Below are 13,209 nucleotides of genomic sequence, written 5' to 3' on the forward strand. Positions count from 1 at the left end.
TTTTTGTATGGCTTGGAAAAAAGTAATCTTTATGTTGTTGACCTTGTAGGAGTATATGACCTTTGCCTTTGGTTTGGTTATATAGTAAACTCAATGATGTGCATGATAATGGGGTTGTAACAACTTGAATTTCTCCAAATTAAACTAATTTATAAATCATGCAGATTTAATTTCTTTTACAATTATTATAATTTCCTTCTATGGGTATTGGCCATGTAGCTAGAACAACAGAATGCCTTTCTGCCAGATTACACTGTTAGAGAAGGATGTGGTATGACAGCATGATTTACAGATCCCAGAGATGTGACACCCATAACATGGGAATCCTGCATATGAGAGAGGGGAAGGTAAAGCATGTAATTAATAATCCATTTGTCTATGCATTATGGGGCTCATTATTTAAAAAAAAAAAAAAAAGTCTAAAAAATGGCTTAAATGGGTACTTGGACGATCAAAAAGCCTCATCGTCCAAGTACCCATAATCAAAGCTGGTTTTAGATGTATCTAAAACCATCTTAGGCCTTTCCCCTGCCTCTAAATGCATAGAGCCAAAAGAGGCGTTTTTAGAGGAGGGGAAAGGGCGGGTGGGAGGTGGGCCGACCTAGACCTGCAGATCCACCCTGATCTGATCGGGCCAGGAGAGAGCCCAAGCCCTCCTGGTCCCGCCGAGTATGATCGGGGCAAGAGGGAGCCCAAGCCCTCTTGCCCCGCGGCACCCCGACCTTCCCCGACTTGATGGGGCAAGAGGGAGCCCAAGCCTTCTTGCTCCAGCAATCATGGAACCCTCCCCCGCCGATAACGATCAGGCCAGGAGGGAGCCCAAGCCCTCCTGGCCACGCAACCCCCCTCCTAGAAGATCGGGCAGGAGGGAGCCCAACCCCTACTGCCCAGGCGAACCCCCCACCCCCACTAAAATACGTGCAGGAGGGATCCCAGGCCCTCCTGCCCTCGACGCACCCCACTCCCACCCCTCTGAACCCCCGATGGCCCCTCCCCGCCAACCTGCGAGACCCCCCTGCTGACCCCTCGATCCCCCCACCCCCCTGTACCTTGAAATTGTTGGCCAGACGGACGAGTGCCAAGCTCGCCCGTCCGGCAGGCCAGCCATCCCAGGAATGGGGGCGGATTGGCCCAGGCGACTCAAACCCCACCCACAAGTGGGGGGGTGATCGGGGGTTCAGGGGCGAGTATGGGGGGGTGCGTCAAGGGCAGGAGGGCCTGGGATCCCTCCTGCCCGTATTTTAGTGGGGGTGGGGGATAGGGGGTTCGCGTGGGCAGGAGGGGTTGGGCTCCCTCCTGCCCGATCTTCTAGGGGGGGGGGTCGCGTGGCCAGGAGGGCTTGGGCTCCTTCCTGGCCTGATCGTTAAAGGCGGGGGAGGGTTCTAGGATCACCGGGGCAACAGGGCTTGGGCTCCCTCTTGCCCCAATCGTAATCGCAGAAGGTCGGGGTGCCGCGGGGCAACAGGGCTTGGGCTCCCTCTTGTCCCGATCATACTCGGCGGGGCCGGGAGGGCTTGGGCGCTCTCCTGGCCCGATCGTTGTAAGGGGGGGGTGGATTCTGTAACCGGTGTTGTTTTTGACAGACACCGGTTACAGAATCCAGTTTTTAGGCGAAGGACTGGCTCCTCCTTCGCCTAAAAGCCCTTGTTTTGGGCGTTTGGGACTTAGACTTTTTGGGAGTTGGTTATATGGTTTAAGTTTAGACGTAGTGGTGGTCTGGGCGTTTAAACAACTGAACGTAGAGGCAGGCCATTATCAAAAAAAAACCTCCTTTTGGACGTTTTTTTTAATAATGGACCTTTTCCCTGCTTCTACTTTTAATGTTTAAGGCCTTAGGCCAAAAGGGGACTTAGACGTTTTTTTTTATTATGCCCCTCCATGTATGTCAGCACTATAATCTGTTCTGAGCTCATTGGGGAGGACAGGATATAAAATGAACCAAATAAAGTGAATTAAGGTGATTGTGATGGGGTGTATTTCCCGTCACTGGCCAGCAGAGGGAAGACTTGACATCAGAAGAAGGAACTCATTTGCATATGGATGCAGCAAAGGAGCTCTCTACTCATCCTGAATGAAAAAGGGATTTGAAAGCAACACTTCCAGAACAAAGAACCTGGAAAAGTAGAGCTTCTTATGGAGCTCAGGTGACCCTCGAGGGGAGGAATGCTGGTGAAAGCCTAACTCTCTGTAAGCCTAACCTTGACTGGCCCATGACTGATAAGAGTTTGGAGTGACCGGAGAGTCCAGGAGAGATCAGAGTACTCAAGTTTGACGAGTGGCCATGGCCGAGGAAGACTGAGTGACCAGGAGAGTCGCCAGAGACCGAGAGGCCAGTGTCCTCAGAATATCTGAGTAACTGGAGAGTCCCCGGAGACCGAGGGACCAGTGAACTCATGGAGTGACCAGATAGTAAGGGCCCACGGTAGTGCTGCCCGATTCATGATTCAAATCGATTTATATTTTTAAAAAATCGGCCTTGCCGATTCGGGGCCCAACCCTCCTCCCCGTCTATCAGGAAGTGCTGCAGTATCCTCCAGCTTCCACTCAAGCCGCCCAGTTTAATCAAAGCCTGCAGCTTTTGGAAGGGAAGAACATTGGCATTTCCGGATGCACGTCTGAACGGTCTCAGATTGACTAGTTTCAAGGGGTCTCGTCATTTTCGGTCTCATGTCCCACCCAACAGGCATCGGATTGGCAAGTTTGAAGGAGGCTGCGACTTTCTGGAAGCATGCCCCACCCTACTAGAATTGGATTGATCGGTTTGGGCCGGCATGTTTTGGGTGCGTGGATTCTAACGGCACCTACAAGTGCTTGGGGGGAAAATGGTCGGAGGAGAGGCAGCTTACACAGTTGCTTGAGAATCTGCAGCTCTGGGCATTGCGGGAGTATGTGTGTTTCCATTGTTCTTAGAAAAATCTTCCCATTTGATTGGGATTTTGGGTCCTGCTAACAAGGATAAAATGAAAGGAGCTGTAGCAGTAGATTAGATCCCAAGGCCCCTTTTTATTAAACCGCTGAAGAAACAAACTCAGGTTATTGGAGTTATTTTTTTGTTTTTTAAACAGCAAAGCGCCCCTTCCCACCGGGAAAGATCAGCAACGCAAGACCCCCCCCCCCTTACTTCTTGCTCCCACCTGAGCTAGCAATCTCAATTAAGCCCCCTCTCGTCTTCTAAAGTGGAAAGAGTAAATAGGTTTTTTCCTGCCGGTTTCATTTTCATTTTACATTGCTGCCCAACGGTGCCGTTCTTCAAACAAAGGTATGAGCCCAATATGTTTCATTTTTCACAAATCTCCGGTTTAAATTGGCTTTTGTAATTTTGTTTTAAAAGAGTGTCTTATAATTTTCACTTTACAATTGATCGGCGTTGTATTCAGTAGAGTTGAGTTTATTTTTAGCTTTTGCCCGAGGGCTCTTTCAGTGCAACATGGTATGCAGGTTTTTTATTGCTCTTTTTGGGGGGCTTTACCAGCGGCTCTTCATATGGTCTATCAGTTAAAAGTAATAGCTATGGGTTTTGAATACATATGGCATTTTCATTTATCTACGTTCCCACCTTTATTTTTGTTATTTTTTTGTTTCAATTTCATTTTGTACTGTCCCATAGCACCACCATTTTTTATTTAAGTAAGGGACTCTTTGATGTTATAATTTGGTTAGTTTAATCTCCCCTCTATTCATTTTTAGTTTTAGTCTTTTTACATACTGACAGAATTTACCAGTTTCTTCCTCCTTATATGCTTGCAGAGTTTTTTAGCAGTAAGTTCTGTACTCTGCTATTCTACAAGGTATTATCTTTTTTTTTGCCTTTTTCTCACTAGTTTAATCGATATGGCACTTATGGTGCTCATTGTTAACAATCTTCATGGTCTACTCATTCACTATGCACTACTTCTGTGTCATCTTATCTATTCTTCCATCTTCACATACAGTAAACTCCCTGTTTTCCTCTCCTGTAGTCTGTTAATTCTTTGGTATTTTGCTTTTTATTATGATTATAATCATAAGTGATTTGTCCTATTGGTTTATTATTTATCTATATCAGTGGTTCCCAACCCTGTCCTGGAGGAACACCAGGCCAATTGGGTTTTCAGGCTAGCCCTAATGAATATGCATGAAGCAAATTTGCATGCCTATCACTTCCATCATATGCAAATCTCTCTCATGCATATTCATTAGGGCTAGCCTGAAAACCCGATTGGCCTGGTGGTCCTCCAGGACAGGGTTGGGAATCACTGATCTATATTATGATACCCTTTTACTAAACTGCGCTAGCAGTTTTTAACGCCAGGAGTTCCTATGAGCGTCGGGAGCAGCGCAAGGCAATCAGTGCAGCTCCCAGCACTAAAAAACGCTATCTACGTGCATGGAAAGTCATTATTGCTCATTTTGAATGAAACAAACTATTTTTTATTGATTCATTGTAGATTTATTACAATAAAAAAAGGGATATATACAATCAGTTAATAAAAAGCATTAAAAAATAAGAAAACAGGTAAATGGGGGCAGGGCAGGATGGGACATGAGTGGGCAGGGCCAGGGGGCCCAGTGTATTTGTGTGCCTAGGGGCCCTCGAAGACTTAATCCTGCCCTGTATGTACTGTATATTCCAATCTTTTCATCAAAACCCCCAAATAACACCTCTCCAAAAATATGTGCTCTTTGAGAAGAAAAAGCACACGGGCAAAATGAAAAATTCACATAGAACAACCATATCACAATCTTTGAACATTGACTTAGTGTCTACTCAAGCTAACTCTAGGGTTTGGTCCCTCCTCACAGAGCAGCCAGCATGCATTGCCAGAGGTTATGGTAAAAGTGGATAGCGTAGCTGGTTTTAAGAAAGGTTTGAACAAATTCCTGGAGGACACCACAGCACCAGTGTGGGTAGGAGAGGGCAAAGGGGGTGAAGAGGCTATAAAATATCCACTAGGATATTTGAAAAAAAACATCCACTTGGGCAGGAAAATCGAATCAAATCGAAAAATCGATTCAGTAGGCTGAATCGAATCGAAATTTTTTTTTTTCTGAATTGGGCAGCACTAGTTCACGGGACCAGGGTACCAGTGGTATTATGCCTCTGATTAACCAGTCAAAAAGACAATAAGAGGCCAGACTCCTCCACCTAATATAAAAGGTGAACGACTAAAGAGGACTAGTGCAAACAAAAAAGTCACTCCAAATGATCTTAATAAGGAAAAGTGAACACTGTTGATTGGTATAAGGATATATGCTCAGAAATATGAAGGCTATAATACTGCCTCACCACCCAATCATTGCATAGTTCAATACAGTATTGTATATAAAATTAAAAATAGATTCAGGTTTTTGGGACCTATGACTGGAGCTCGGAGCATCTTAAAACTATGCAGAACATCCAGGTCTATGATAAGACTGCATAGGCTCCTTTTCTGAGGCCTTTCCTGAATTAAAATAAAATAAAAGAGATAAAAAGTCTTAAAAAAGTGGTTGTAGGGATATGCACTGACCTCATTAAGTGAGTTAATATTTTGTTGTTATATCTTGTATACTAAATCACTTGGGTTTAGTATTTTGTATTTATATAGTTCAATACAGTGTCACAATGTTGATATATGTCTATGGTTGGATTCCACAAAACCATACAGGTTATGACTTAATCAGGTCATATATGAAACTCATAATGAAGTAAAACTTAGCTTGAAAAATCACTGGTTCCGACGTGCATGTTTTGGTACTGCGTCAGGGAACCGAAACACCACTGCTGAACCCCTTCAAAAGATAGGGTAATGAAGACTCATGTTAATGAAGTAACAGTGCTAACTTTATACCTCCTCTGCTTCCAGATTTCACATCCACTTGGAAATACACCTTTCTGAATGCTGTACCCTATCAACCCCTTTCCCCAGTCCCACTTGTCTGATCCATAGTTGTTGATTATCATGGTAGCAAGAATGACAGCATTATTATAATGTCTCTAAACTATTTAATATGGTAGATCAGAGTCTTGTTGGTAAGGCATCCACAGTTTCAGAAACCTCCTCTGCTCTTGTTTGCTTGTAACAGCACTGATTGTTTTTCCATACGCAACAGTTCATGCATATGGTTCTTCCACTGGGTCAAAGTTGGGGAAGCAGTATGTATCCATTGTTGCAATATACAGCGCTTGACGAATAGAGCAGATTTGTTTAGAAAAAGGCCTGTAGCTCTGGTCCCATCATGTATATCTGAGGTATCATCCAACAGGCAAATAGCAGGAGTTGGGGGTCTACGCTTCACTATACAAAACACTCAAATAAGTGCACACTGCGGTCCAAAAGTGCTGTATATGTGTACAGTCCCATACATAATGTTTATAAGAAGCTTCAATTGCTCCGCATTTCAGACAGGTCCCATCTGAGGAGAGACCCATCTTTTTTTTGTCCTAGATGGATGGATATACATGCATAACAGAAATTTATAGTGGAGTTCCTGCAGCAACATACTTTGCACCAATTTCGGTGCCATATATAAGCTCTCCCAAAACTTTTCAATATCATAATAGCTAAAATCATTAATCCACAGGGATACTACCCTATGTAAAGAATGAAGTCCCTGAGATTCTATCAGATCCTATACATCATACCCCCAGGTTTAGGAAAGGGTGCAAAAAAAATCGCACAAAAACCCCAGCGTGGATAACAAATGCAGTGAAAAAGGCGATAGGTGACAAGAAAACATCTTTTAGAAAATGGAAAAAGGACCAAACAAAAGAAAACCAGAAGGAGCACAAAAGGCACCAAAAAAACTGTCACCGAGTGGTTAGGAAAGCGAAAAGGGAATATGAGGAGAGACTGGCGGGGGAAGCAAGAAACTTCAAACCATTCTTCAGGTATGTGAAGGGGAAACAACCAGCCAGGGAGGAAGTGGGACTGTTGGACGATGGAGACAGGAAGGGAGTGGTAAAGGAGGAAAAAGAGATAGCTGACAGGTTAAACAAGTTCTTCTCATCAGTCTTCACGAGAGAAGACACATCCAATATCCCAGAACCCGAGGAGATCATAAACGGAGTCCATGATGAAAAGCTGGTCCAACTAGAGGTAAGCCGAGAGGATGTCCTCCGACAGATAGACAGACTGAAGAGCGACAAATCACCAGGTCCGGACGGCATCCACCCAAGGGTACTAAAAGAGCTGAGAAACGAAATAGCCGAAACACTTCACCAAATATGTAACCTAACCTTAAAAACTGGGGAGATCCCAGAGGACTGGAAAATAGCAAATGTCACGCCCATCTTTAAGAAGGGATCAAGGGGTGACCCGGGAAACTACAGACGGGTGAGCTTGACCTCGGTCCCGGGAAAGATGATGGAAGCACTGGTCAAAGACACAATCTGCGATCACATAGAAAACAAGGGACAACTGAAAGCGAGCCAGCATGGCTTCTGCAAGGGAAGGTCGTGCCTCACGAACTTACTGTACTTTTTTGAGGGAATAAACAGCCAGATGGATAAGGGGGAATCCATAGACATCATTTACCTTGACTTCCAAAAAGCCCTCGACAAGGTACCTCACGAATGGCTACTTAAGAAGCTGTGGAGCCACGGGGTGCAAGGGGATATCCACCGATGGATCAAACACTGGCTGGCAGGCAGAGGGTTGGAGTAAAGGGCCATTACTCAGACTGGCAATGGGTCACGAGCGGAGTTCCACAGGGGTCGGTGCTGGGACCGCTCCTGTTCAATATATTTATTAACGACCTGGAGACGGGGACGAAATGTGAGGTTATTAAATTTGCTGATGACACCAAACTCTGCAGCAGGGTTAGAACAACGGAAGACTGTGAAGACCTGCAAAGGGACCTAACGAGACTGGAAGAATGGGCAAAAAGGTGGCAAATGAGTTTTAACATAGAGAAATGCAAGGTCATGCATGTAGGGAAAAAAAAATCCGATGTTCAGCTACAAAATGGGGGGATCATTGCTAGGAGTGAGCAACCTTGAAAGAGACCTGGGGGTGATGGTGGACTCAACATTGAAAGCATCGGCACAGTGTGCGACAGCCTCAAAGAAAGCGAACAGAATGTTGGGTATCATTAAAAAGGGTATCACAACCAGGATGAAGGAAGTCATCATGCCGCTGTATCGTGCAATGGTGAGCCCACATCTGGAATATTGTGTCCAGTACTGGTCGCCGCACCTCAATAAGGACATGGCAGTACTTGAGGGGGTCCAGAGAAGAGCGACTAAACTGATAAAAGGTATGGAAAACTTTTCATACGCTGACAGGTTGAACATGCTGGGGTTGTTCTCCCTGGAAAAGCGGAGACTTAGAGGGGACATGATAGAAACCTTCAAAATCCTGAAGGGCATAGAGAAGGTAGACGGACAGATTCTTCAGACTGTGGGGAACCACAAGTACCAGGGGTCACTCAGAGAAACTGAAAGGGGACAGGTTTAGAACAAATGCTAGGAAGTTCTTTTTTACCCAGAGGGTAGTGGACGCATGGAATACGCTTCCGGAGGTTGTGATAAGCCAGAGCACATTACAGGGGTTCAAGGAAGGTTTGGATAGGTTCTTAAAGGATAAGGGGATTGAGGGGTACAGATAGAAGTAGAGGTAGGTTATAGAAATGATCAGGAACCACTTCACAGGTCATGGACCTGATGGGCCGCCGCGGGAGCGGACCGCTGGGCGCGATGGACCTCTAGTCTGACCCAGTGGAGGCAACTTCTTATGTTCTTATACCCACCAGTCATAAGAACATAAGAACTGCCATCTCCGGATCAGACCTTCGGTCCATCAAGTCCGGCGATCCGCACACGCGGAGGCCCTGCCAGGTGTACACCTGGCGTAATTTATAGTCCACCATATCCTTATATGCCTCTCTTAAGGAGATATGCATCTAGTTTGCTCTTGAAGCCTAGGACGGTTGATTCCGCAATAATCTCCTCTGGGAGGGCATTCCAGGTGTCAACCACTCTCTGAGTGAAGCAGAACTTCCTGACGTTAGTCCTGAACCTGTCCCCCCTTAGCTTCATTACATGTCCTCTAGTCCGTGTCAAATTGGACAATGTAAATAATCTTCTCTGCTCTATTTTGTCGATTCCTTTCAGTATTTTGAAGGTCTCGATCATATCCCCACGCAGTCTCCTTTTCTCAAGGGAGAACAATCCTAGTGTTATAAGTCTGTCCTCGTATTCCAGATTCTCCATACCCTTCACCAGTTTTGTTGCTCGTCTCTGCACCCTCTCCAGCAGTTTTATATCCTTCTTTAGGTAAGGAGACCAATGTTGGACGCAGTATTCCAAGTGTGGTCTGACCATTGCCCTATAAAGCGGCATTATAACTTTCTCCGATCTACTCGAGATTCCTTTCTTTATCATGCCCAACATTCTATTTGCCTTCTTTGCCGCTGCCGCGCATTGTGCCGACGGCTTCAGGGTCCTATCTATCAGTACACCCAGGTCCTTTTCTTGTTCACTCTTCCCCAGAGTTGCACCTAACATTGTATACTCGTATTCCTTATTCTTATTGCCTAAATGCATTACCTTGCATTTCTCCACATTGAACTTCATCTGCCATTTCTCCGCCCATGTTTCTAACCGACACAAGTCACTCTGGAGTTTCTCTCTATCCTCCTGCGATCTGATCGCCCGGCATAGTTTTGTATCGTCTGCAAACTTGATGATCTCACTGGATGTTCCTTCCTCCAGGTCATTGATATAAATATTAAAAAGGATCGGCACAAGTACCGAGCCCTGGGGTACACCACTAGTCACTTTCTCCCAGTCGGAGAACTTCCCATTTATGCCCACTCTCTGCTTTCGGTTTTCCAGCCATTTGCCTATCCATCTTTGTATATCCCCCTCTATGCCATGGCATTGTAGTTTCCTGAGAAGTCTTTCGTGTGGAACTTTGTCGAACGCTTTCTGGAAGTCCAAGTATATTATGTCCACCGGCTTCCCACTATCAATTTGCTCGTTCACGGTCTCAAAAAATTGGAGTAAATTCGTCAAACATGATTTCCCTTTCCTGAATCCATGTTGACTGGGTTTCATCAAGTCGTGTGCGTCCAAGTGCCGGACTATGCTATCCTTGATCAGTGCTTCAACCATCTTGCCGGGGACAGACGTAAGACTCACAGGTCTATAGTTGCCCGGTTCCCCTCTCGTTCCTTTTTTGAAAATTGGGGTGACGTTCGCTATCCTCCAGTCGTCCGGTATCTGTCCAGTTCTGATTGTCAGGTTTGCAAGTTTTTGCAATAACTCTCCGATTTCAACCTTCAATTCCTTTAAGACTCTCGGGTGAATTCCATCCGGTCCAGGGGATTTGTCACTTTTAAGTTTGTCGATCTGATAGTATATCTGGTCTAAGTCCACTTCAACTGTGGTGAGGCTGTCTTCTATTTCTCCTGCAAACACTTTCTCCGCTTCAGGTATTGTTGAGGTGTCCTCCTTCGTAAAGACGGACGCAAAGAAGGAATTTAGTTTGTCTGCGATTTGTTTATCTTCCTTGATGTACCCTTTTCTTCCCTGGTCGTCCAGGGGTCCCACTGCCTCTTTTGCAGGTTTTTTCCCTTTCACGTATCTAAAGAAGGGCTTGAAGTTTTTGGCCTCCTGGGCTATTTTTTCCTCATATTCCTGTTTTGCATCCCTCACCGCCTTGTGACATTTCTTCTGATCATCTTTATGTTTGTTCCAGGCTTCGGTTGTCTTTATGCATTTCCATTTTTTGAAAGAGTCCTTCTTTTCTTTTATGGCTTCCTTCACCTTTATGGTAAGCCATGCCGGTTCTCTTTTGCTCTTTGTTCTCCGATCTTTGGAAATCCTCGGAATGTAGAGATCTTGTGCTTCTGTGATAGTATTTTTCAGTAGGGACCATGCCTGATCTACCGTTTCGAGTTTGTCCACCATCTTCTCGAGTCGTTTTTCTACCATGGCTCTCATGCGATCGTATTTACCCTTTTTAAAGTTCAAGGTGGTGGTTAAGGTTTTGGCATGTTTCCCTTTCCCGATGTCAAGTTTAAAGTTGATTACATTGTGATCACTCGTTCCCAGTGGAACCATGACTTCCACTTCTGTTATCGGTCCCGTGAGGCCATTTAGGACCAAGTCCAAGGTGGCGTTGCCTCTTGTCGGCTCTTTTACCATTTGTTCCAGGAAGCAATCCCCTTTTTTTAATTGTCAGTACTGGCCAATGATCATCAATATCAGTTTCAATAAAATCCCACTTATTGTTCTTGAGAAGTGAGAGAACATAATGTTGCAGTTGGAGATATGTATACCAGTCCTGTGATTTCATAGTATGAGTATTCTGTAAGACTTCATAAGATATCAACAATACCTTCTCCTCCTCCAAAACATGAGACCCTTGGTAGCCCAGTGCAAAAAGTTGCCATCCGAACATACCGGTGGAAAATCCTCATTACCTGGTATGGGTAGATATCACAAACTGTAGGCATATAATTTATAATGGTTATGAAACTACCACCATGCCCATTGTAGGGATTTAAGCAGGGGATGTTTCTTCAGGATAGTCGTTAATTTGGCTGCTTTTGCATGTATTATGTAAGCCGGGTGTAACTCACCAGTCAGATTCTTTTATTTATTTATAAGTTTCATTATTTACAGATCAAGTAAACAAACACTTGGACAGAAAGTGAATTAGTCAGAAAGTACTTCATATAGTGTAAATCATACCTTAATACCATTTACAAAGAAAGTTTAAAAATTAAGAAAAAAATTGACTAAGTCGCTCAAGTCCTCAACCTAGGATTCCAAGGTTACACATAGATGAAAAATAAAGGAAAATATATTATAATATAGCAAGATGACTACAGATGGTGCTGAGGTAGGAGCATCTATATAACTATTGAGCACTTGATTTTCCTTCATCTAGCCGGGACATTGTCAAAAAAGCACTTAGTTGCTGGGGTTCAAAGAAAACGTATTTAACTGAACTGTGGCAAATAATACACTTGCAAGGGTGTCTCAATAAAATGTTGCCCCCAGTGAAGTGACTCCTGGTCTCAGGAGAATAAATTCTCTACGACGCTTTTGAGTTTCCCTTGAAAGATCGGGAATTTTACACCCAAGAAATTCTTTCTGTTTATTTTTGAAGAAAAGCTTCAATATCCATATTTTATCAATCAAAAGAGCTACTGTTAATATCATCGTGGATGGTATAGCAATATCTCTGTCTGATGTTTCCAAAATATCCGAAACATTTAATGGTGCTTGATCAGTTAGTTTAATCTGTAGTTGATTCCCTCCTTTATTAGGCAAATAATGCACTTGGGGAAAAGGTGGCAATGTTTCCTCTGGAATTTGTAGAATTTCCACCAGGTATCTCCTAAGCATCTCCCTAGGAGTAACCATAGTTAATCTTGGAAAGTTAATTAATCTCAGATTATTATTCCTTGCGTTGTTCTCCAATGTTTCTAACTTCTTCCTAAGATTCACTTGATCTTTAACAAGGGACTGCTGTACTTGTTTAGTTAATAATAGTACCTGATCAAGCTTCTGAACAGAAGATTTTGAAACTGTCAGATCCTCTTTTAAGCTCTTTAGTATGTTGAATCAATTTTGCTTCAACGTATTGGAAATTGGGGCTGATAGTCTTTGTAAAGTTTGTAATTAAATCCCATAAGGACTCAAGAGTCACTTGTGCTGGTTTATCCAGTATTAAAAGCCTTTGCTGAGTATAGAAATGCTCACCGTCTGTAGAAGCTGATTCTTGACTTTATTCCAGCTGATTTCCTTCACCTCCGGTAGCTGACTTTCCCCCGGTTTCTCCTACAGATGCACCCTGAACTAGGGGCTCTGTTTCCAAACTCTCCAACGGTGGACTTCTCGCCTCTGGGGAGAGTTCCTCCCCTATCTCCGGGGTTTCCTCTACCTCTGGAGAGCTGGTAACTCGGGGTTGCGGGGGTGGGGCTCTCACATCGGGGCTAAGCGTGATGTCTGACCCAGGAGAAGTGACTCTGGTTTTGTCAAGACCAGGTGCCCTCAACGGGCTGGCTTCTGGCATTGCAATTACTGCTCCCTGCATCCTCCGCAAACACTCTTCGATATTGCCGAAGGTCGAGACGTCGGGATGCTGCGAGGCACTAGCGGCACTCCTGCCTCGCCTCTTCGGCATCTTAAAGGTAGGCTACTAGAGCCAGAGTAATGCACTAAAGAAAAAGTTCTGAGTGGCGCGATTCTCTCAGCACTTCTGTACCGCGGCCATCTTGGAATCCTTCTTCCTT

General features: G+C 44.5%; 1 protein-coding gene across 4 annotated transcripts in view; it reads left to right on the forward strand.

Moving 5' to 3' along the window:
- CCAR1 (cell division cycle and apoptosis regulator 1) overlaps positions 1–13,209 on the forward strand; it is a 309,834-nt gene that overhangs the window by 83,788 nt on the left and 212,837 nt on the right. The window lies entirely within an intron of this gene.

Source organism: Geotrypetes seraphini, chromosome 4 (assembly GCF_902459505.1).
Source record: "Geotrypetes seraphini chromosome 4, aGeoSer1.1, whole genome shotgun sequence".
NCBI lineage: Eukaryota > Metazoa > Chordata > Amphibia > Gymnophiona > Dermophiidae > Geotrypetes > Geotrypetes seraphini.